The sequence below is a fragment of the Heterodontus francisci genome, chromosome 12, assembly GCF_036365525.1.
Source record: "Heterodontus francisci isolate sHetFra1 chromosome 12, sHetFra1.hap1, whole genome shotgun sequence".
In the NCBI taxonomy this organism is placed as follows: domain Eukaryota; kingdom Metazoa; phylum Chordata; class Chondrichthyes; order Heterodontiformes; family Heterodontidae; genus Heterodontus; species Heterodontus francisci.
The window spans coordinates 36,879,354-36,905,834 of NC_090382.1; the positions used below are offsets into that span (position 1 = coordinate 36,879,354).

Consider the following 26,481-nt stretch of genomic DNA (forward strand, 5'->3'; position numbering starts at 1 on the left):
TTCCCAATCCACCTCAGTCAATTTGCCCCTCATACCTTCATAAGGTCTATTCAAATTTAACACCCTGGCTTCAAATTGAACTACCTCACTTTCAACCATAATGTAAAAATCTATCATATTATGGTCACTCATCCCTAAAGGTTCTTTTACAACAAGATTATTAATTAACCCTTTCTCATTGCATAATACTAGATGTAAAATATCCTGTTCTCTAGTCAGTTCCTTAACATACTGCTCTAGAAAACCATCCCCAACGTACTCCAGAAACTCGTCCTTGACAGCATTAGTGCTCATTAGCTTTACCTAGTCTATATTGTCACGGAACCATATATTTTTTCTCCTCTGTTAAAAACAGTGTACCTTTAAAACAGGGAGATAAGCTTTTGGACTTCTGAGGCACCATGTGCCAGCTGCATTCTGTTACCTAGGCAACAGCAGGAGATCAGGAGGTCATATGGTATAATGTTTCCACTTAACTGTGTAAAAACTGGATGAAACCAGTTTTTGAGAGACTCTCCAGAAAAGAATGCTACTGAAGAGAAGAGCTGTCTATTTTTCTCAGCAAAAATTCTATAAGAAGCTACAGGCCAGGTTAATTGCCTAAGGAAGAAAAAAAGCCATTTTTTTTTAAGAGACCGTTTGTATTACTGAAGGAAAGTTTCGACTGAGAGACTGTCGGTTTGAAAATTCAAGTTGACCTACTGCTGTGTTCATTGTTGAAAGAACTGTTTGATGCCTACTGCAGCCAAAATGTTTTGAATGCCTATCAAGAACAGGCTATTTCATCAAATCTGTCTGGAGACTTCGAATGGCATTTGATTATTTTCACGTTAGAATACCTCATCCATCAGGAACGTAACTCACAAAGACTTACTTATTGGTTTATTTTTAAGAAACAGCTAATTTTTTTAAAACATCATTTTTTTAATTTAAAAAAAAGAAACCGGTTAAACATGATTTGAAGTGTATGAGTGTGTATGGGTGAGTTAGATTAAAATAAGAAGTCATAAGGTCTTTAGACAAAGGTTTATCTTAATGGTGTTTAAGATTTCGTTTTTAATTAATAGTTAATTTGTTGTTGGCTAAAGATATTTGGTTTGGTATATTTTATTCTGGGGGTTTCTAGAGTGTTTAATCTGGCTGTTTTCCAGTTGGGTGGGAAAACTTTAATAATATGCTGCAACCTGTGCAGTGATGCGGCTGATTTGCCGATGCATTGCTCCCGCTTCGGTCGTAACAATATGCAGACAGAAGTCACCCATGATTACTGTATTACCCATGCGACATGCTTCTTTAATCTTATGATTAATACCATGCCCCACACTACCACTACTGTTTGGTGGCTTATAAACAACTCCCAACAATGTTTGCTGCCCCTTGCTGTTTCTTAGCTCCACCCAAACAAATTCCACATTTTGTTCTTCCGATCTGAGATCCTCCATTACTAATGTACTGATCCCATCCCTTATTATCAGCACAACACCACCTCCTTTTCCTCTTTGCCTGCCCTTCCAAAATGTCGACTATCTTTGAATATTCAGTTCCCAGTTTTGGTCACCTTGTAGCCATGTTTCCGTAATGGCAATTAGATCATACCCATTTCACTCTATTTGGGCCTTTAAATTATCTACACGAATGCTGCATGTATTCAGGTAGAGCGCCCTTAACCTTGTCTTCTTGACATTATTCTGCGTTTTAAACCTCGTTGATGCTTGTCTTTGTTTGCCTGCCTTCTAATGTCGCTTGATACATTTCTACCTCCTGTTACCAGATTTACTTCCTTCCAATTTGAGCTAACCCTGAAGTTCCCATCCCCCTGACAAGCTAGTTTAAACCCTCCACAACAGCACTAGCAAATCTCCCTGCAAGGATATTATTTCTGGTCCTGTTAAGGTGTAGCCCCATGCATCTTGTACAGGTCCCACCTACCCCAGAACTGGTCCCAATGCCTCAGAAATCCGATGCCCTCCCTCTAACACCAATTCTCAGCCACGTGCTCAATTGATCAATTCTCCTATTCCTATGCTCACTAGCACATGGCACTGGGAGTAACCCTGAGATTACTGATCTTGAGGTCCTGCTTTTTAATTTCCTTCCTAACGCCCTAAAATCTGCTTTCAGGACCTCATCCCTCTTCCTACTGTTATGGTCCTGTAGTTTTTTTTTTGGGGAAGAATGCGGTATGCCTTTAAGGTGGGAAAAGGAGCTGAATAGAAGAATGCATTTTTGTTGCCCCAGGATACAGTCTTTTGGAGACTGCGATTCAAAGGGTGCATTCTCCTTACCTTGGATACAGCCACTCGGACTGAACATCGAGAGATACATTGTTACAATTTAATTTTGAACTGGCTTACAGTGAAAACAGACTGTTCTAAGAGAGGACACAGACAGACAGCTATGTGTTAACACCTGAAAGGAGGGCTTTCAACCCATTTAAATTGAAGGAAGAAAATTTAGTCTATTTATTATTCTCTCTCAAAATTCTAAAACTCAAGCCAAGACAGAGATCTCTGATAATTTAAACTGAAGGAAGGGAAGTTAGACTCTGACAATCTTTTATCTCTCAAAAATTCTAAAGCCAGATTGATCCTATTGAAAGTGGTTGCGAGTTGTTGATCTATTGCGGTCATGGCTGGAAGAGGAGTTTGAAACCTTGGGTGTTGGACTGTTTTTCTTACCTCATCGGACCCGAGAAGATTGCGCGTGGACTATAATCAGAGGATTGTTCATCGGAAAGTGTAAATTTGCAAGGACTCTAATTTTTTCTATTTTAAATGTTGTTTATATGTTCGTAGTATTCAAGAGTATAGTTTTTCTAATTAAACAGTGAATTTGTTGATTTAAAGACACCTGGTTTGGTTAGCCTCAATCGGGGGTTAATAGATGGTACAATTTGGCTGGGATTTTCTTTCATTTGGAAAATTTAAGATGATATGTTTTTAGGCGATCTGTGGAGCGACGGGATTGAATTAACAGTGTGTTTCTCCCACCAATGTGGACCATGACCTCTGGCTGTTCACCCTCCCCCAGAAGGATGTCCTGCAGCCGCTCTGTGATATCCTTGACCCTCGCACCAAGGGGCAACATACCATCCTAGAGTCACGCAAAAATGCCTGTCTGATCCCCTGACTATCGAATCCCCTATCACTATTGCTCTTCCACTCTTCTTCCTCCCCTCCTGTGCAGCTGAACCACCAGTGGTGCCATGCACTTTGCTCTGGCTGCATTCCCCTGAGGAACCATTGCCGTCACCAGTATGCAAAATGGAAACCAATTAGCAAGCAAGTAGGCATTGAAGTTCCTTCTCTGTCTGTTTCCTGACATGAAATGGTATCTGTCACCGTTGATGCACAACTGGGGGCACATTAGGTTCAACATGCATCTTGCATGTAACACCTTTCAGCTTGCCAATACCAGTGAAGCAATCAGCACACAGTTCGAGAATGTTTTTGCTATGCGACGGAACCGCGTATGTGACTGCAATCATGTGCAGATTTGTTGCCGTGTGGAAACTGATAAGTGTGTCACATTCTCCAGATATGACATAGAATATTCATTCTAGTGTCTTTGAATGAGACCGGCGTTCAAAAGCGCCAAGGATTTTCAGCGGTTTGTCACTGTTGTAAGGGAAAATTTTCGTATTCCCTGGTTTGCAGAGAATGGGCAATCCAGAAGTTGGTTGAATGTTTTGTCTCTCATGACATGGCTGTTTGCTGTGTTTGAGAGAGAGGACAAAAGTATGTTCAAGGTCATCCACCTCTACATTGGCTACATTCTCTCGCTCTTTTGCTGTTATATGCATACGTGGTGCCCTTCTGTTGGTATTGGTCTTAGTAGCTGATTTTGCTGATGAGCGACAAACGCAAGCAAAGTGGTTAGGTTTTCCACAAGCTTTGCACTGTTTACCAGTAGCAGGACACTCTGTCCAGTGTGGATAAGCACCGCTACAGTGGAAACATTCTCTGGACAGGTTGCAACTCTGTTTATGAGATGGCTGTTGTTGCTTTGCTGGTGGTTTCCTGGCACGTGAGCAATGAATAGTGTTCACAGGAGTTGAACTTGGAGTGTGGAGGTTATTGTTAGCAGCCTCAATTTCAGGAGCTCTAGACTCTGAGACTACTAGTAATCTTACAAACTCAAACAGCTCTGACATCTTTCTGTCTTTCTCGAGTGCTTTTCGGCGTAAAAGACTGGGTCTGCGGCAGGTGCTGAGGGAGCCAACAAGAGGGAAAAACCTAGCTGACCTTGTCCTCACCAATCTACCTGTCCCATTTGCATCTGTCCATTACAGAATTGGTAGGAATGACCACCGCATAGTCCTTGTGGAGACCAAGTCCTGTCTTCACACTGTTGTGTGGCACTACCACCGTGCTAAATGGGATAGATTTCAAACAGATCTAGCAACTCAAAACTGGGCATTGATGAGGCGCTGTGGCGATCAGCAGCAGCAGAACTGTATTCAATCACAATCTGTAACCTTATGGCCTGGCATATCCCCCACTTTACCATTACCATCAAGCCAGGGGATCAACCCTAGTTCAATGAAGAGTACAGGAGGGTATGTCAGGAGCAGCACCGGGCATACCTAAAAATGAGGTGTCAGCCTGGTGAAGCTACAACACAGGACTATTTGTATGCCAAGCAGCGGAAGCAGCATGCATTAGACAGGGCTAAGTGATCCCACACCAACAGATCACATATAAGCTCTGCAATGAATGGTGGTGGATAATTAAACAACTGACAGGAGGAGGAGGCTCCACAAATATCCCCATCCTCAACGATGGGGGAGCCCAGCACAGCAGTGCAAAAGACAAGATTGAAGCGTTTGCATCCATCTTCAGCCAGAAGTGCCAAGTGGATGATCCATCTCAGCCTCCTCCGGAGGTCCCCAGCATCATAGATGCCAGCCAATTTGATTCACTCCATGTGATATAGGTAACGGCTGAAAGCACTGGTTACTGCAAAGGCTATGGGCCCTGACAACATTCCGGCAATAGCACTTAAGACTTGTGCTGCAGAAGTTGCCGCGCACTTAGCTAAGCTGTTCCAGTATAGCTACAATACTGGCATCTACCCAGCAATGTGGAAGATTTCGCAGGTATGTCCTGTGCAGAAAAAGCAGAACAAATCCAACCCGGCCAATTACCGCTCTATCAGTCTACTCCCGATCATCACCAAAGTGATGGAAGGTGTTGTTGACAGTTTTATCAAGTGGCACTTGCTCAGCAATAACCTGCACACTGACGCTCAGTTTGGGTTCTGCCAGGGCCACTCAGCTCCTGACCGCATTACAGCCTTGGTCCAAACGTGGACTAAAGAGCTGAACTCCAGAGGTGAGGTGAGAGTGGCTGCCCTTGACATTGTGACCAGCCAAAATGAGACATATTAATTTCATCATATGGAACATTATTTTGTTACTAGACATTGAAATAACTTGCTTAAAAAGATCACAGGACTGAATAGCTGAAAACATGGCTGTACATTTGCATTCTGAGAGACAGCTGAATGGAGATACAATGGGAGTGCCTCCCTGATTCAATTAGCCAGATGGGTTTTGCCAATAGTGATGATCAAGAGACACAGAGAGTCACTGAGTCAGCATTCCACCGCCTCCCACCCGCCCCCCCCTACTGAGAGTGTCTAGTAAGCTTGGAGGAATCCACAAATCTCACAGGCGAGGCTGTTCCAAACAAGGATCTAGTCACATGACTAACCTGCTGGCCAGCCTGGGGTTTTTTGAATTGTGCCTGGCACAGAACAGTTTTTGAAGAGCCTGCAACTGAACTTAAAGAAGAGAGCATCTCTCTCTTTCTCTCTCCCTCTCATGCAAAGTTCCAGGGATCCACGGAAGTAACTCGAGCCTCAAGACAGAAGACCAGTGAAACAAGTTTCAAAGTGTGCACTGGGTCCCAACGAGAACTGCAAGACTTAACTTCAATCAAAGACTTTACATCCAATCCAAAACCAGTAACTAAATGCCATCTACTGCTTCAAACCGTACCCCTTTAATTATTTCTCTTCCTGTCACTATTTGCATGTGTGTTTATCCCATATGCATGCTAGCATGGTTGTGTCGCTTATTTTTAGTAGTTTTAACTGAATTAGAGTTTTAAGGTTAATAAACTCACACCTTTCTTGTTTAAATCTGAGAAAATCTGTCTGGTTGATTTCTTTGCAATCACAATTAGAGTGCAGTGTGCAAGGGCTCAATGAGGGGAAGCTAAAAACACAGTGTTTTAAAAGTTAAACCCTGTTATAGCCAAACAAGAAAAAGACTGAGAGGGGAGCCCTAGACTCCTTTCTCACCTGGTCGTAACAACATTAAGGCAGCATTTGACCGAGTATGGCATTAAGAAGCTCAAGCAAAGCTGGAGTCAATGGGAATAGGGGAGAAACTCTCCACTGGTTGGAGTTATACCTAGCACAAAGGAAGATGGTTATGGTTGGTGGAGGTCAATCATCTCAGTCCCAGGACATCACTGCAGGGGTTCCTCAAGGTAGTATCCTAGGCCCAACCATCTTCAGCTGCTTCATCAATGACCTTCCCTCCATCATAAGATCAGAAGTGGGGATGTTCGCTGATGATTGCACTATGTTCAGCACCATTCGCGACGACTCCTCAGTCAGATCTAAAGTAGCCCATGTCCATATGCAGCAAGACCTGGACAACATCCAGGCTTGGGCTGAGAAGTGGCAGGTAACATTCGTGCCAAACAAGTGCCAGACAACGACCATCTCAAACCAGAGAGAATCTAACCATCTCCCCTTGACGTTCAAAGGCTGAATCCCCCACTATCAACATCCTGGAGGTCACCGTTGACGAGAAAGTGAACTGGACCAGCCACAAAGATACTGTGGCTACAAGAACAGGTCAGAGGCTGGGAATTCTGCGGCAAGTAACTCACCTCCTGTCTCTCCAATGCCTGTCCACCATCTACAAGGCAAAAGTCAGGAGTATGATGGCAGACTCTCCACTTGCCTGATGGGTGCAGCTCCAATTACACTCAAAAAGCTTGACACCATCCAGGACAAAGCAGCCTGCTTGATTGGCACCCCATCCACCACCTTCAACATTCACTTTCTCCACCACCGATGCACAGTGGCAGCAGTGTGCACCATCTACAAGATGCACTGCAGCAACTCACCAAGGCTCCTTCGACAGCACCTTCTAAACCCGTGACCTCTACCACCTAGAAGGACAAGGGCAGCAAATGCATGGGAACACCACCACCTGCAAGTTCCCCTCCAAGCCACACACCATCCTGACTTGGAAGAGTATCGCCATTCCTCACTGTCGCTGGGTCAAAATCCTGGAACTTCCTTCCTAACAACACTGTTTGTGTACCTACATTTCAAGGACTGCAGCAGTTCAAGAATGCAGCTCACCAACACCTTCTCAAGGGCGATTAGGCAGAAAGCAGAGAGTAGGAATAAATGGGTCATTCATGCGTTGGCAGGCTGTGACTAGTGGGGTACTGCAAGGATCAGTACTTGGGGGCCCCAGCTGTTCACTCCATATATCAATGATTTGGATGTGGGGACCAAATGTAATATTCCCAAGTTTGTGGATGACACAAAACTAGGTGGGAATGTGTGTTGTGAGGAAGATGCAAAGCAGCTTCAAGGGGATTTGAACAGATTTAGTGAGTGGATAAGAACATGGCAGATGGAATATAATGTGGAAAAAATATGAGGTTATCTACTTTGGTAGGAGGAATGGATGTGCAGGGTATTTCTTAAATGGTAAAAGATTAGAAAGTGTAGATGTACAAAGGGACCTGGGTGTCCTCGTTAGTAAGTCACTGAAAGCTAACATGCAGGTGCAGCAAGCAATTAGGAAGGCTCATGGTATGTTAGCCTTTATCGCAAGAGGATTTGAGTATAGGAGTAGTGCAGTCTTGTTTCAATTGTATAGAACCTTGGTTAGACCGCACCTGGAGTACTGCATGCAGTTTTGGTCCCCTTACCTTAGGAAGGATATCAGTGCCATCGAAGCTTCACCAGACTTGTTCCCAGGATGGCGGAACTGTCCTATGAAGAGAGATTAGGGAAACTGAGCCTGTATTCTCTCGGGTTTCGAAGAATGAGAGGTGATTTCATTGAAACCTACAAAATACTTAAAGGGATAGACAGGGTAGATACAGGTACAATGTTTCCCCTGGTTGGGGAGTCTAGAACCAGGGGACATAGTTTCAAAATAAGGGCGAAGCCACTTAGGACAGAGATGAGGAGAAATTTCTTCACTCAGAGGGTTGTGAATCTTTGGAATTCTCTACCCCAGAGGGCTGTGGAAGCTCAGTTACTGAGTATGTTTAAAGCAGAGACTGACAGATTTTGAAATACCAATGACATAAAGGGATATGGGGATACTGTGAGGAAAAGGCATTGAAGCGGATGATCAGCCAGGATCGTATTGAATGGTGAAGCAGACTCGATGGGCTGAATGGCCTACTCCTGCTCCTATGTTCCTATCCCGTTTGGGGTTAAATTGAGGTTCAGGTATCAAGTCAAATTCAGGCTCAAGGTTAAATGCAGGCTTGGGTTTAAGATTAAATTGAGACTTGGATTTAGGATTAAATTGAAATTTGGGATTGGATATCATTTAAGGTTGGATTCAGGGTCCTATTCAGAGTTGCATTTACAGTTGAGACAGAGTGTGAAAGTCAAAGAAAGAGGCAGAGAGTGAGAAATTCAGATATATGAGAAATGTAAGTTCCAACAGAGATAGAGACAAAGTTCAGATAGAGTGAAAGAAGTCTGACATACAGAAAACCGAAAATCATTTTATTCCACAGCTTCAGGATTTTGCTCCCAAAATTAGGTGCATGTTACCAGAGGAGAAACAGCTCAGCCGTCCTTAGGCTGCTTACAAAATCACTGTCATCAAGAAGCCACAATTATTTGTAATTTAGTTTTAATTGTAAAAAGCTTACAGAACCTTCACAGACATTACAAACAAGACATTTTTTTCCTGTTAAGGGTCACTTGACTGTTATGATATATATGTGGAGACTTCTAGTCGATGTTTTATGGCACTGCACAAAGGAAGTCAAGACCAATTGTAGTCTTGATGTGAAGCTGAGTTAGAGCACAGGCAATAATTGGACTAGGGCAAATAGATGTATTTTAGTTCCCATTTTATCCATATTTTTATATTATACTTTGAACATTATATTATTTATAGTTAAAAAGGAAACTTCTAGCAAAGAAGTAGACCTGGTTGGCACAAGGTAGTTTCTCTACTGTACAGGCTTGGGGAGCTGAGTGATATAATACCAAATCACTATAGTTCCACCATTTGTGGGAGGATATAACTATAGTGAGAGATGTTTGCACAGGCAGCTTCCATAACATAGGAATTTATACTGTAATAAGTTGGCATAAAAGTGTGACAAAAGCATGATAACAGGAAGTAAGCGTGCAAAGAGATGTAAGATTTTTAATATATCATAATGATCCTTCCTATAAGCAGTCATAAATAGTAATGAAAGGTCCGAGAAATACTCTGTTATAAAATTTCAACACTCGGAGTCCAGTTGCAATAGTCAGATGGTGTGTTTATTACGCATGCGGGGAGCCAACGCTGGACATTCCAGGCGCTTCTCCACCGAGGTCCAACTGAGAACAGTTTATATATGTTTTCATTATCAGTTGCAACTTAATGGTATTAAGTAGGCAAAGGCCACAGCACAATGGCCTCCGGTAGGCTGATAATTGTGTTCCTGTACAGTATTTGTAATGCAGAGACTTGGTATTGTCCCTCCGGAGACAATAAAGAATGTGTGTGTATTCTGCATAAAAGGTTTACGGGGGTGAATTGATATGGTCTGGGACCATCAGACAATGTGACAATGGCCTTCCCCATTTCTTAATTAGGTTATCCTGTGCATTGTTTGTGTGTCGCCCATTTCCTAATTGCAAATTTTTTGCCAAGCCCTTTGTACAATTTTTTAGTTCTCATGTAAGGCTGTGATTGTCTGTGCGTGCTTTGGCACCCTAGCTGCTGGTCCTGACTGGCACTCCAAAATAAATCCAAATTTTGCACCTTCAGTAAGATTGCATGTTATTCCCTACAGCTTTCTTCTTACAGTCAGTGTTTTCAGGGCCATGATAGAACAGTTGCAGGGTCTTGGCTCAATGCTTTTGGGATCCATCCATATGTGCTTGTTTATGTGTGAATGAGGGAGCAGGGGTTGTAGTTAGGTGTGTCAGAAGCTGTTTGGTGAAGACGTTGTTGGTTATTTGAAGGACCACCTTTTAGGATTTCAGTTGCGTATATGAATAAGCACCGTGCACATCCCAATGCAACATGATGTTGGCAACTATCACAAAATAGCACACGTCATTACCCAACAACACACATAGACATATAACAGTATCTGAATTATACCACAACCCCTGGATCCTGTTCCAATACATGAACACGCCTAGACCACACTTTGTTACAATCTCTTATTTAGCCTGTTACGTGTGAGATTATAATTTTTCACCAGCTACAGTTTATATTTTTATCTCTTTTCTTCTGTACCATGGTTATATGAGCAGTATCTTGTCTGCCAAACTCTTTTTTGTGTGCGAGCAAAGACAGTGAATGTCAATAGGCTGTTTGATCATGCAGGTTATCAATGTGCAATGCAATCTTGTTTCCACACAACATCCACACAAATGCACATTCCAGAAAGGGAAGCTAGGTAAGAACCAAAAATGCTGAGCATTAATGGTGGACTGTCTGACCTAAACTCAGCAAGGATCAGGAATTGAACCTGTAGTCTTCAGGCCTGAGTCCTGCATAAGACCATTTCATATTTTAATTATTAAATGCACTTAATGTTACTTAAAATTTCATATTTATATTTTTGAGGCATGAACAACGGCATCATCTTAAGTATGGCATTTGTCACATCAGCTGTAGAAAAATCCCTAACAATACTGCACTGTCATAGCATCCACACTTCAGCTGATATATATCACAGTAACACAACTGCAGCAGTCCTTGGTATTGTACTTTATTACACAGTCTAACTGATAACAACAACAGAATAAGGAACGGCCATACAAATGAGCAATAAATATGAGGAAATTCACAGTGTTAAAGCTTCCATGCCACTTCTCGATTCTGAATTCAATGTACTGGTCCTGACTCACTGAAACGTTATCAGTTAGCACCCACTTGTGGGCATAAGATGTCTCTGCAGAGACCCATTTATCAATTGATAGGTTCAACTGGTCTAAGCGTGCATGTAAGTAAACATATCTGCCAGCAGGGAAGCATTTTTATACTTAAGGGCCATGAAATTCATATCTGTAGCACGATTACGCCAATTGCCCTTCTGGAGTGGTGGGGGAGGGGGCGTGCTACATTGCCAGCTGTTTCCAGCACGGCTCATGCAGCGCGCCCTCTTGAAAAGGGCACGCGTGTGGGCATTCCCTGCATGCACTGGAAGCAGCTGAGCCGGTTCTATCCTAATGTCACATAGCCCAATTGGCTGATGTGACGCCCATTAACCTAATTTGGACATACAAGATAATCAGAGGGTTAGATAGGGTGGATAGTGAGAGTCTTTTTCCTCGGATGAGGATGGCAAACACGAGGGGACATAGCTTTAAGTTGAGGGGTGAAAGATATAGGACAGATGTCAGAGGTAGTTTCTTTACGCAGAGAGTAGTAGGGGCGTGGAACGCCCTGCCTGCAACAGTAGTAGACTCGCCAACTTTAAGGGCATTTAAGTGGTCATTGGATAGACATATGGATGTAAATGGAATAGTGTAGGTCAGATGATCGGCGCAACATCGAGGGCCGAAGGGCCTGTACTGCGCTGTAATATTCTAATTCTAATTCTAATTCAACGAATTCATATATTATTCACCAAAGATCAAGCATTCTGCTGCAAGAGGGGTCCGGCACTAGTGTTATTGAAAGGGCCAGGCACCCAACTTGCAGGCAAGGTGAACTTGAAGAACTACTGTTCTTGTAAAGTGTCTGGAAGTACTGTGGAGTGTTCCTGGATTTAGCAGGGAGTGTTGCTGCCTCCTCACAGGGAGGATAGAGGATTTGGTGACCTGTCCACACAAAGGCTTACCTGGCAGGGGAGAGACCATGATCAGTGGCCTTTGATCCTGTCCTGGGTATGCCTTGAGTAAAAATGGCTATAACCAATCTTCGAACTTCAAGCCAGGGAATGCGTAACACCATTCGGGTGGTTGTGAAGGACAAGGAAGGAGATGCACCGGTTGATCGTACATTCTTCATCAAGAAAATCCTCATCGATTGCTGTGGATTCCAAGTTAGGGACATCTTCTGCCTGCAGGACTTCCCCAGCAGTGGATATTTCTATGTGACGTTTAAGAATGTGGCGGGATGCATCAAGTTCCTGAAGGTGTTCAAGGAGAAAGGGAACATTGCACCGCTGTCCATCCTCAAAGCGGAGCCACTCTTCACACTGCCGTCACAACGGGACCGGGTGGTGACAATTCACCTCTACAACCCCCATGTTCCTGTCGTGCATGTACTCACCTTCCTCGCCAGGTACGCTGCGGTAGCTGGCAGCAGCACTGAAGTCAAGGACCCATTTGGGATTTGGACCAGCAAGCAGCAGGTCAAGGTGACCTCGAAGGTCGATGCCAATGGAGCCATCCCTCCAGCTTCGCTATGGGGGAAGTCTTGGTCTACGCAGGGCAGCCCAGAGTTTGTCGCACCTGTGGCAAAGCTGGACACGTGGCAGCTAACTGCAGCACGGCTGTCTGCAAGAACTGCAAGAAGGCCATCAGACCAAGGACTGTAAGCAGAGTAAGTGTTGCAACTTGTGCGGTGCGGCAGACCACCTCTACAAAACCGGCCCCAAACGCTGCCTCAGTTATGCTCAGGCGGCAAGGTCCAAGAAAAGGCTGGGAGAAGGAACGGCAAATGCGTCTGGTGCTGGAAAGGAGACAAGCAACCCTCTCCGCAGCGAGGAAAGTCTACCTGAGAAGGAGAAGAAAGGGGAGGCAGCTGAAACCAGCGACCCAGCACCTACCCTGTGCCCGGAAACCCCTCCTCTACAGACAGAATCAATGGAGGAGGAGGCAGCAGATGGACAAACAGGTCAGTGGCAAGTGGTACAAAGGAAAACCACAAAGAAAAAACCTCCAAAAGCGGAACAGGTCACCACCCAAACCAGTGGCAAGAGGAGGCTACCGTCTGAGACAGACTACAGCAGCTCCTCCTCACTGAACGAGGAAGTGCCGGAACGACGGCACCTGCAAAAGAGGCGGCAGAACTCAAAGGAGCTGGAAGATAAAGCCCCCCAGCCCCTGGAAGCTGTGATGGGCCCAGCGCACCCCAAACCCAAAGTACCAAACCTAGTGACATGCCCAGCACTTCCCAGCTCCTGGACACCGAGAGCAACGACACGTCTGGCGCGCTCCAGCTCCGAGAATCCGGAAGCAGTGATATTGTCGAGGAGGAATAAAGGGGAACAGCAGAGGACAGCCCAATCCTTGCTGCCTACAAGACCCACCACCACCCTCCCGACCACCGATGTCACCCCAGCGGAACAAACCCTGCATGAAAAACCGGGAGGGGTTTCTGAGCCCAACGATCGTGAAACAGCTTGCGTACACTATGGGTATGCAGGAACATACCGAAGGACTGGGCCTAGCAAGGACAAATGGTATGGGAAGCAACAGCTAACCTAAAAAATGGGTATAAGGATTGCTTCAATTAACGTGAGTAGATTAAATCCACTACGCGATGTGTTTCAACCTTGGATTACCTTGCCAAGGTCAAAGCTGACCTACTGTTTCTGCAGGAGTGTGGAATATCACGCCTCAGCAGCTACAGGCAATGGTTGCGATGGTGGTCCCACGGGCCATCGATCTGGTCAGGGGGTAATAATTTGCATTTCTCCGGCCTGGGTATTCTGCTGCGAGGAGGTAACTTCCCCATCTCCGAAGTTAAGGAGGTGGTGGGTGGTCGCCTCCTCGTAGCAGATGTAATGTATAACAATGCTCCGCTCCGGTTGACCAACGTGTATGCCCCGGCTCAATGCAGCGGGCGGCTGACCGTCTTCCAGCAGCTCCCACTGCTGCTGGCGACATCCAGGATGGTCATTCTTGGCGGTGACTTCAACTGTATCATTGATGCAGTTGGACGATCCGGCAGTGAAGACAGCAAACTGGACGCTACGTCCAGATTCCTAATAGAAACAGTTAAAGATGCCAAGCTGCACGACGTCCTCAGCAAACCTGCAGACGGAGCACAGCGTAGATACACATGGTCAAGATCGGAAGGGTCTGCCCGTTCCAGGATTGACTTCCTGTTTGTGTCCCGTGCTGTCACGGTCAGATCCACTGACGTCAAGCCGGTGTTCTTTGCTGACCATTGCCTCTTACTGGCTGACTGTCACTTACAGGATGACCAGCGAACGTTGAGGAACTCAAAAGGGATTACAAAAGTTGGAGGACCGTGAAACCCCTTTGAGTCTCCAGTTCACTGGTGGGAGGCGATCAAGGAGAACACCAAGAGGTTCTTCATCTTCAAAGATGTTCAGAGGGCGAGAGAGAGACAGAGAGAAACGTCCCGACTCCAGAAAAGTATGCAAAATCTGCTCCGGCTGCAGTCAATGGGGGTCGAGGTCAAGGAAACCTCCAAAAGGTGAAGAGTCAGCAGGCCTCGCTCGTTGCCACGGAGGCCTCCAAGATCATCTTCCAGTCCAGAGTCCGCTCCATTGAGCAGGATGAGACGTGCTCGCGTTACTTCTTCCAAAAGGTACACCAGGAGAGCTCTGTGATCAGAAGCCTGAAGGAAGAGGATGGCTCAGCAACGTCTTTGCAGTCTGACATACTAAGGATCAGCAAATCCTTTTATGCTGGGCTGTATGATGCGAAGCCCACAGACAGCAGAGCCTCCCAGTCCTTCCTGTCATCTATCACAGAGGTCTTAGATGACAGCATGAGGGAGAGACTGGACAAGCCGCTAATTCTGGACGAGCTGACAAATGCCGTCAAGTCCTTCGAGCCAAGTAAAACTCCCGGAAGCGACGGCTTACTGGTTGAGTTGTTTTCGGCTCTGTGGGATTGGGTTGACCCGGACCTGCTGGAAGCATACGAGAGTATGCTCCTGGCTGGCAGCAAGTCAGAATCTATGAGGAAAGGCATCAACACCCTCATCTACAAGCAGAAGGCGGAGAGGGAACAAATCAGAAATTGGCGGCCCATCTCACTGTTTAATGTTGACTACAGATTCTGTCAAAAGTCATAGCCAGTCGAGTCAAGTCTGCTCTGGAGTTGATGATTCACCCTGATCAGACCTGTACTGTACCCGGCATGAAGATCTCTGATAGTCTCGCGCTACTCAGTGATATGATCGCCTATGTACGTGACAGGAGAGTGGACTCCTGCCTCATCAGCCTGGACCAGAAGAAGGCTTTTGACAGGATATCGCACAACTACATGATGGGCATGCTTTCCAAAATGGGGTTTAGGGAGGGAATCTGCAATTGGATCAAACTGCTTTACACAAACATTAGTAGCGCAGTTTCAATCAAGGGGTGGGAATCAGAAGGTTTCCCAATCCAATCTGGAGTCAGACAGGGCTGTCCTCTCTCCCCTGTCTTGTTTGTTTGCTGTATTGAACCCTTTGCTAAGTCTATTAGGAAGGATGCGAGCATAAGGGGAGTGACAATCCCAGGCAGTGGAAGCACTCAGGTTAAAACCTCCCTGTACATGGATGATGTCGCCGTCTTCTGCTCAGACCCGCTGTCTGTGCGCAGACTGATGAGCATCTGCGGCCAGTTCGAACTGGCCTGGGGAGCCAAAGTTAACCACAGCAAGAGCGAGGCCATGTTCTTTGGGAACTGGGCTGACCGATCCTTTGTCCCCTTCACCGTTAGGTCAGACTACCTGAAGGTGCTGGGGATATGGTTTGGAAGGGCCGGGGCGTGCACCAAAACCTGGAAGGAGCAAGTAGCCAGGGTATAACATAAGCTGAGCATGTGGGAGCAGCGATCTCTCTCCGTTATGGGTATGAACCTGGTCATCAGGTGCGAGGCGCTCACATTGTTGCAGTATGTGGCGCAGGTCTGGCCCATACCCCACTCCTGCGCTGTGGCGGTCACCCGAGCCATTTTCCGCTTCATCTGGGATCCAAAATGGACCGGGTCCGGAGGGACACGATGTTTGAAACTCTGGATAAGGGTGGGAAAAACGTACGCAACATCGTCCTCATCCTGATGACTACCTTCGGGTGTGGCTGCATCAAGCTGTATGTAGACCTCCAGTACGCAAACTCCAAGTGTCACTGCGTGCTGAGGTTCTATCCGTCCCCGGTGTTGCAAAGGATGGGTCTGGTCACATTGCTGCGGAACGCTCCATCCAGTTGGACCGTGTCGTACCACCTATCCTTCGTGGAAAAGCTTCTGCGGAAAAACACCTTTGACCACAAATCCATCAGGCAGTGGTCTGCACGGAATGTCCTCAAGGCCCTACGGGAAAAGAAGATGGTGGATCCTGTCGGATGGTTTCCCGAGCAGACTGCCAAAATCATTTGGCAGAATGCCTCATCACCAGAACTTTCAAACAAGCACCAAGATGTAGCTTGGCTGGTGGTGAGAAGAGCCCTCCCCGTCAGATCCTTCCTGCACGCCCAAAGTCTCACCCCCTCCGCGCAATGCCCTCAAGGTGGCTGTGGTGCGGAAGAGACGGTTGCCCACCTCCTTCTGGAATGTGTCTTTGCAAAGCAGATGTGGAAAGAGATGCAGTGGTTTTTGTCAAGGTTCATCCCAAGCAGCTCTGTAACACAGGAGTCTGTGCTCTTTGGGCTGTTCCCAGGGACGCACACTGAGATAAACATCAACTGCTGCTGGAGGACTATCAATTTGGCGAAAGACGCCCTTTGGTCTGCCTGAAACTTGCTTGTCTTCCAGCGCAAAGAGTTGTCCACGACCGAATGTTGCAGACTGGCACATTCCAAGGTCCAGGACTACGTGCTGAGGAACGCAATAAAGCTTGGGGCAGCCACAGCAAAGGCTCAATGGGGAAAGACCACTGTGTAAGGTGAACTGAAGGGCTGGATCCATGGAAAACCCCTCGAACTGTATCCGGAAAATATTTGTGTGCTGTAAAATGTACATGGCATGTAAAATGAAATGGAAGGGTTGTGAGGTAACTCACTCCTGAGTATTGAAGGAAACTGATCTCCTTTGCACTCTTTGTATTGTTTGACTTGGTGCTATTTGAAACTGTTTTGTAATGTATTTTTTACAGATTTTTATGAATAAAGTATATCCCAACTTTATATTCGCCTCCAAGGTACCTCCAGTGCCAGTATCTGAGCTGGTGGACGCAACTGTCAGATCAAGTGACAAGGCCTCTTTATCAGTGCTGTGTTGTTGCTCGCCCATCTCCCCCTGGCGTTGCTGTGACTGGTACATGTGGCAGTTCTTGGGTGTCTGGAAGCAGAAAATCAGAATGGAAAGTCTGGGGTGAGGGAAGGTGGGTGGGGTGGAAAGCAAGAGCTCCATGCTGGCACCAGCTACAGCTTGCTCATCATGTCAGATAGCATGATGAGGGTGAGCTGGGAGTTGAGAAGGGGCATATGGTAGGAACATATGGTTATCCTCCCTCAATGTTCTCAGTGATGCTGGATGCCACGGCCTCTGTCACAGCCATTCCTATTGAACAGAAAGCCATCTCCTCTGTGGACTCGGGAGATGCAGGCATCCTTGTCCCACTGCAGACACTGCTCTACTCCCTTCTATTGTGTGCCGCCATGTCCTGCAGGAGTGAGAGAAGAACGTCAGTGTTTTTGTAGCACTGTGCCTGCCATAGCTGAATAGCTGGAGATTTGTGGAGGCAGTGAGAGGTGGATGTGAGGCTTGGCAGCATTGGTAGGTGTGTGAGAGTGGGATAGAGCATTTGGATGTTAGGCCTGAGTCTTGACTGTCAGGGACTGTTGCTGAGCGAGTGATAGGGGTGTGGTGCATTAAGCAGAATAAAAAGCTCATGGTATAGTAGGTGCATTAACTGACCTTGACCGCCCTCGTGAGGTCATTTTTAGCTTCTTGTCGCACTGCTGCCAGGTCCTCAGATCCAGACTCTGGCAATTGACCTCCCTGCTCCCAATCCTTTCTGAGGGTGGTCCTTGAGGGCCACCTGGTCCCCTGCAGAATTATGGCATTTCTCCTCCTGCGCACTCCACTACCAGGCCTCCAGTACCCTCTCTCTGTCCTGGGGTCATTAGCCATGTTGCAATGGCTAGACCTGAGCCTCGAAAATCTATCCTTATTCTATAAGTATTATCAAATAATTCAGGCATTGTGGACTGATGTAAAATAGAAACATCATGGTTGCTCCCTGGATAATGGGCATGAACATGCAGGGCCACACTTCTTTGGTCTGCAATCAGCTGTCCATTTATAAAGTGGTATCCCTTCCTGTACACATTTAGGTTAACAATGACCACATGGGTTCAATCCCAAACACTTTGGATTCCACTGTGGACCTGCTGGGAAATGGATGGCTGGGTTGGGTAACAAATGCAGTTATTTATTTATTTATTTAGAGATACAGCACTGAAACAGGCCCTTCGGCCCACCGAGTCTGTGCTGACCAAGAACCACCCACTTATACTAACCCTACAGTAATCCCATATTCCCTACCACCTACCTACACTAGGGGCAATTTACAACAATGGCCAATTTACCTATCACCTGCAAGTCTTTGGCGGTGGGAGGAAACCAGAGCACCCGGCGAAAACCCACGCGGTCACAGGGAGAACTTGCAAACTCCACACAGGCAGTACCCAGAATTGAACCCAGGTCCCTGGAGCTGTGAGGCTGCGGTGCTAACCACCGCACCACTGTGCCGCCCAGTTGATGTTGGAAAACTTGAATAGCCAAAACATGGCTTAATTCCCTGTGCCAATTGCCATATTCTCCTGCTGAAGGGAAAGCTGTCATGTTTTGAAACATTAGAAGCAAGGATCCAATTATTTTATTTGTTCCACTCTTTGCTTACCTCAAATGCTCCTTTAAATCTGATTATTTATTCCAACCGGCTGAAAGTTTTCAGTTATTACCCCTAATCTCTGACCTACATTGGCTACTGGTCTGGCAACAGCTTCATTTTAAAATTCTCATCCTTGTTTTTAAGTCCCTTCATGCCTTGCCCCTCCCTATCTCTGTTATCTCCTTCAGCCTACAACCCTCTGAGATCTCTGCACCCCTCCAATTCTGGCCTCTTGCGCATCTCTGATTTAAATTGTCTAGGTCCCAAGTGCTGTAGTTCCCTCCCTAAATCTGTCTGCCTCTTTACCTCTCTCTTCTCCTTTAAGACACTCCTTAAAACCTAACTGTTTGACCAAGCTGTGGTAATACCACTTCATATGGCTTGGTGTCAAATTTTGTTGGATAACACTCCTGCGAAGCGCCTTGAGACATTTTACTACACTAAATGCGCTTTATAAATGCAAATTGTTGTTGTACAAACCTTCTCACCCTTCATTATAATCTGATGTCTCCAACAATTTGAACATTAATCTACACTGAACACACTTCAGACTGCAAACGTATTACTATCCATTAACCCTGTGGAAAGTGCACATGTGAATGCTTTGGGTAAGAACAAGATCCAACTCTGTTGTCATGCTCTTTATACCTCTCATCTATTTGGATTTAATTGTATGGTTAAATTTGTTGAACAGAATTTTAATTCTTCACCTACTTTTGAGTGGCATTCTCACATTTTAGAATATGCTCTAAGCGTAAAATGTTTGGAGGTAAAGAAGTTACAGAATAAACTTCACCTATAGACCAGCAAATTAAAAATTAATCCCTTGATTGAGTAATATGGATGGGGGGGGGGGGGAATCAAAGCTTTTATAGATTTAAACAATCTTAATTTGAATATCTGGAAAGTATAACAAGGCATTATACTCATTTGAAGCATGTGAAACAAAACATTGGGCTATTTTAAGGTATCTCATAATTAGCCACCCTACAAAATCAAAGCAGGTGAAATTGGTGGGAGGTTGTTGCATTGGATTAAAAATTGGCAGCATTCCCACAGGCAGAAACTAGTTATTAATGGTTATGGATCTGCTTGGAGACCAGATGATAGACTAGAATAAGTGTTGCTTTTTACTATCTTCATTAATGAGCTGGATGTAGGTGTAGGGGGAACTGTCTGCACATTTGTAGATGATACAAAAATCTATGACTGTGGATCAGAAAAAAAGCTGTTGCAAGCAGATCTTGGTGTGATTGAGGAATGGGCATGCATTTGACAAATTGAAATTTACTTAGATAGATGCAGTGTTAAATATACATATACCCTGCAGGGTATAGAACAAAAAGTTATCGGTTTTGGACTGTATCATTCTCTTAAAGTTTTTGATCAGTGCTCTGAAGTGATTACCAAATCAAATATAGTATTAGGCTGCATGCTAGGAGATTCAATATATTGGGAAGACCAAACCCATTGTCTTTGGTTCTACCGCCACAAACTCCGTTCCCTGACCGCCAACTCCATTCCCCTCCCTGGCAACTCTGAGGCTGAATGAGACAGTTCACAACCTTGGTGTCATATCTGACCTCAAGATGAAGTTCCAACCACATATCCGTGCCATCACTAAGAGCACCTATTTCCACCTCCACAACATCGTCAGCCTCCATCCTTGTACCAGCTGATCTGCTGCTGAAACTTTCATCCATGCCTTTTGTTACCTCTAGACTTGACTATTTTAATGCACTCCTGACTCCTCCCACAATCTACCATCTGTAAACTTGAGGTCATTCCGAACTCTGCTGCCCGTGTTGTAACTCACACCAAGTTCCGTTCACCCATCATCCCTGTGCTTGGTGAACTGCATTGGTATCCTCTTAAGCAATGCCTTGATTTTAAAATTCTTATCTTTATTTTCAAATTCCTCCATGGCCTCACCCCTCCCTATCTCTGTAACCTCCTCCAGCCCTACAACTCTGCGAGATCTTCACACTCCTCCAATGCTAGCCTCTTGTGCATCTCTGTTTTAAATTGCTCCACCATTGGGAGCTGTGCCTTCAGTTGCCTAGGCCCTAGGCTCTGGAATCTCCTCCCTGAATCTCTCTGCCTCTTTACCTCTCCGTCCAGCTTTAAGATGGCCTTTAAAACCTACCATTTTGGCTAAGTTGTCTTAATAACTACTTGGCAGGAATTTTACACCCCACCCCCAGGAGTGGGCTGGGAGGCGGGGGTGAGGAGGCATAGAATTGTGAGAGACAGGGGGTGGGGGGGGGGCAGTGCCACTCCCGTTGCCTATCCACCCCTACTGCCATTTTACCAGCAGCGGGGGAGGTCGCCTGCCCCAGGCCTATTAATTGCCTCTTTGGGCTTTTTCCCGCCACCGCTGGTACCTTACCAGTGGCAGTCGGGCACTTTTGTCAGCTTGGGAGGCCGCCCGGTAATACCAGGCAGTCTCCTTGCGAGCTTGGAGTGGGGGACCTTCTTGATTGAGCACCCTGTGCCCCATAGAGGGCCCCCGAGCAGTATAAGCCACCCCTGCTGGAGCATCTCCCAGCCGCCTCCTGATTGACCCCCATCCCACTTGCTGGAGCCCAGCTGATTGTCCCCGGCGAGGCCCGAAAGCCCACTTACCTTTTTCTGGGCCGGCATCCATGCTGCTCCTCATGCTGGATGCCATCCCAACAATGGCCACCGCTCCCAGTAGCACTGCTGGGACTGAAGAGCTACCAGCCCACTGATTGGCCAGCAGCTCTTGGAGGTAGGACTTACTGCCTCAGATTGGGGGAAAAGTCCCACCCGAGGCCAATTAGGGGCCTGGGCCATGTAAAATTGCTGCATGGCTTCCAGGCCCGGCAGAGGTGGGCTTGTCACCGCCATGTAAAATTACAGCCTTATATAGCTTGGTGTCAAATTTTGTTTGATAATTCTCCTACGCAGTCCCTAAGGATATTTTACTACATTAAATGTGCTATATAAATCCAAGTTGTTGTAGTACAAACCGTTTCACAGTTCATTATAATCTGATATCTCCAGCAATTGAGGATTAATGTACATTTAGCACACTTCAGACTGCAAACAGATTACTATCCAATAACCGTGTAGAAAGTGCATACCAATGCGTAGGGTAAGAACAAGATCGTACTCTGTTGTCATGCCCTCCTATACCTCTCAACTAATTGGATTTAATAATATTGTTACTTTTTTTAAAAAAGAATTTTAATTCTTCATCCACTTTTGAGAGGTATTCTCGCATTTTAGACTATGCTCTAAGTGTAAAACGTTTGGAGGTAAGGAAGTTACAGAACAAACTTCAGGTACAGATCAGTAAATTAAAAGTTAATCCCTTTGATTGAGTAATATGGTTAAAAAATTAAAGTTTACAAAAATGTAAACGATCTTAATTTCTGGAAACTGTAACAAGACGGTATACTCCTATGAAATATATAAGAAAAAAGACATTGGACAATTTTAAGGTATCTCATGATAGGTCATTCTACAAAATCCCATGGCTGTAAATGAGAATAAACTATTGCAAGCAGATCTTGATGTGATTAGGGAATGGGCATGCATTTGACAAATGAAATTTATTTATATAAATGTAGTGTTATGTAAGTGAGTAATGCTAACAGTAAGTATTCAATATACAGAGTGTCTCCTGAGAACACAGAGCATGCGCAGAGCAATCGCCAACGTCATCACTGCATCTGAACATTTGCCAGCTTGCCATTATGAGTCCGTACATGCGTGTGGCGACGTCACCACGTAATGACCTTAGACATAATGACGTCTGAGTGTTGCCTCACACCCTCAATGGTCACAATCGCTGCCTCCATCCCAACAGTACCCCGCTCCCTCGCTCAATCGCTGCTCCTGTTCCCTGCCACTCCCGCGATCCATTGTCTTCAGTTCCACCTCCACGAACTCTGCTCCCTAGCTACTGACTCCATCCCTCTCCATGGCAACTATCTGAGGCGGAATGAGACTGTTGGCAACCTTTATATGTGACCCCGAGATGAGCTTCCAACCACAAATCAGCACCGTCACTAAGACTGCCTATTTCCGCCTCTGTAACATCACCCAACTCCACCACTGTCTCAGCTCATTTGCTGCTGAAACCCTTATCCACACCTTTTTTACCTCTAGAATTGACTATTCCACACTCTCCTGGCTGACCTCTCTGTAGACTTGAGGTCATTCCAAAATTCTGCTGCCCATGTCCTAACTCACACCGAATGTCATTCACCCATCATCCCCGAGATCGCTGACCTACACTTCTTCTTCTTTGGCCTCCTTGTCTCGAGAGACAATGGATAAGCGCCTGGAGGTGGTCAGTGGTTTGTGCAGCAGCGCCTGGAGTGGCTAGAGAGGCCAATTCTAGAGTGACAGACTCTTCCACAGGTGCTGCAGATAAAATTGGTTGTCGGGGCTGTTACACAGTTGGCTCTCTCCTTGCGCTTCTGTCTTTTTTCCTGCCAACTGCTAAGTCTCTTCGACTTGCCACGCTTTAGCCCCGCCTTTATGGTTGCCTGCCAGCTCTGGCAACTGACTCCCACGACTTGTGATCAATGCCACAGGACTTCATGTCGCGTTTGCAGACGTCTTTAAAGCGGAGCCATGGACGGCCGGTGGGTCTGGTACCAGTGACGAGCTCGCTGTACAATGTGTCCTTGGGGATCCTGCCATCTTCCATGCGGCTCACATGGCCAAGCCATCTCAGGCGCCGCTGGCTTAGTAGGGTGTATATGCTGGGGATGTTGGTCGCCTCCAGGACTTCTGTGTTGGAGATACGGTCCTGCCACCTGATGCCAAGGATTTTCCGGAGGCAGCAAAGATGGAATGAATTGAGACATCACTCTTGGCTGACGTACGTTGTCCAGGCCTCGCTGCCGTAGAGCAAGGTACTGAGGACACAGGCTTGATACACTTGGACTTTTGTGTTCTGTGTCAGTGCGCCATTTTCCCACACTCTCTTGGCCAGTCTGGACATAGCAGAGGAAGCCTTTCCCATGCGCTTGTTTAATTCTGCATTGAGAGACAAGTTACTGGTGATAGTTGAGCCTAGGTAGGTGAACTCTTGAACCACTTCCAGAGTGTGGTCGCCGATATTGATAGATGGGGCATTTCTGACGTCCTGTCCCATGTTGTTCATTTTCTTGAGGCTGATGGTTAGGCCAAATTCATTGCAGGCAGCCGCAAACCTGTCGATGAGTCTCTGCAGACACTCTTCAGTGTGAGATGTTAATGCAGCATCGTCAGCAAAGAGGAACCCCGAAGGCGGTCATGTGTCACTTTTGGCATGTTTCCAGCAGTTCCTGCCGCCATATTGGTGCCAAACGTCGTGCTCTGCATTCCTTCCCACCAGGAAGGCCGAGAGGGGGGGTTTTGACGCTTGGGCAACTCACAACCTCCATACATCCGCCCAGGCATGCGCCATGGAGAGGTCACTCCATAGTCGCCTCACAGCGACCAAATCAACCTACACTGGCAACTTGTTAAGCAATGCCTCAACTTTTAAATTCTTATACTAAAGCAAAATACTGCAGATGCTGGAAATCTGAAACAAAAACAGAAAATGCTGAACATACTCTGCAGGTCAGGCAGCATCTGTGGAGAGATGAAAGATCACACAGACTTGAAACGTTAACTCTGTTTTTTTCTCTCCACAGATGCTATGCTGCCTGACCTGCTGAGTATTTCCAGCATTTTCTAATTTTGCTTAAAATTCTTATCCTTGTTTTGAAATCCCTCCATGGCCTAACCTCTCCCTATCTCTATAATATTCCTCCAGCCCCATAAGTCTATGAAATCTTTTTGCTCCTCCAATTCTGGCCTCCTAAGCATCCCCAATTTTAATAACTTCACCATTGGCAGCCATGTCTTTAGCTGCCAAGTCTCTAAGTTCTGGAATTTCCACCCTAAACCTTTCTGTCTCTCCATCTCTTGTTTTTTTTAGATTAGAGATACAGCACTGAAACAGGCCCTTCGGCCCACCGAGTCTGTGCCGACCATCAACCACCCATTTATACTAATCCTACACTAATCCCATATTCCTACCAAACATCCCCACCTGTCCCTATATTTCCCTACCACCTACCTATACTAGTGACAATTTATAATGGCCAATTTACCTACCAACCTGCAAGTCTTTTGGCTTGTGGGAGGAAACCGGAGCACCCGGAGAAAACCCACGCAGACACAGGGAGAACTTGCAAACTCCACACAGGCAGTACCCAGAATCGAACCCGGGTCCCTGCAGCTGTGAGGCTGCAGTGCTAACCTGTTGAGCAAGTTTTTCTGTCATGCATTGGATGTGGGTGGCACTGGCAAGGCCAGCATTTATTGCCCAACCCTAATTGCCTTTGAGAAGGTGATTGTGAGATGCCTTCTTGAATCACTGCAGTGTGTGTGTGGTCTATCCAGTCTGTGTAGGTGGACTGCTAAGTAATACAAATCATGGCAAATATAGCACCACCTGCCACTCAAGTGGCAGAGTCTGCAGATCACACATTGGACATATCAGCCATCTTAGAACCCATCCAACCAAAGTGGAAGCAAGTCAGCCTCCATTCCTTTTTTTTCCCACAAAAATATACTTTATTCATAAAAATCTATTAAAAAATTACAAACAATTCGAAACACCACCACGTTGACAATCCAGAAAGTGCAAAGGAAACCCGTTTTCTTCAATACAGGAGTGAGTTGCCTCGCAACCCTTCCATTCCATTTTACATACAATGTACATTTTACAGCAAAACCATATTTAGTGTATACAGCCCAAGGGGATTTCCATGGGATCAGCCCCTCAGTTCACTATAGAGGGAGGACCTTACACAATGGTCTTCCTCCATTGAGCCTTTGCGGCGGCTGCCCCAAGCTTTAGTGCGACCCTCAGCACGCAGTCCTGGACCTAAAATGTGCCAGTCTGCAACACTCGGTTGTGGACAACTCTTTGCACTGGAAGACCGGCAAGTTTCAGGCAGAGCAAAGAGTGTCTTTCACCAAGTTGATGGTCCTCCAGCAGCAGTTGATGTTTATCGCAGTGTACGTCCCTGGAAACAGCCCGAAGAGCACAGACTCCTGTGTTAGAGTTGCTTGGGACGAACCTCGACAAAAACCACTGTATCTCTTTCCACATCTGCTTTGCAAAGACACATTCCAGAAGGAGGCGGGCAACAGTCTCTTCCCCACCACAGCCATCTCAAGGGCTGCATGCAGAGGCGATGAGATTCCAGGCGTGCAGGAAGGATCGGACGGGGAGGGCTCGTACCACCAGCCAAGCTGCGTCTTGGTGCTTGTTTGAAAGTTCTGGTGATGAGAAATTCTGCCAAATGACTTTGGCAGTCTGCTCGGGGAACCATCCGACAGGATCCACCATCTCCTTTTCCCGCAGGGCCTTGAGGACATTCCGTGTAGACCACAGCCTGATGGATTGGTGGCCAAAGGTGTTTTTCTGCACAAACTTTTAAACAAAGGATAGGTGGTACGGCACAGTCCAACTGGATG

General features: G+C 46.1%; 1 long non-coding RNA gene across 1 annotated transcript in view; it reads right to left on the reverse strand.

Annotated features, from left to right (window-relative positions):
• LOC137375823 (uncharacterized) overlaps window positions 1–26,481 on the reverse strand; it is a 45,211-nt gene that overhangs the window by 13,659 nt on the left and 5,071 nt on the right. The window contains exon 2 of the long non-coding RNA XR_010976066.1: window positions 7,968–8,031. This is a non-coding gene — a long non-coding RNA (uncharacterized lncRNA). The remainder of the gene's footprint in view (window positions 1–7,967; window positions 8,032–26,481) is intronic.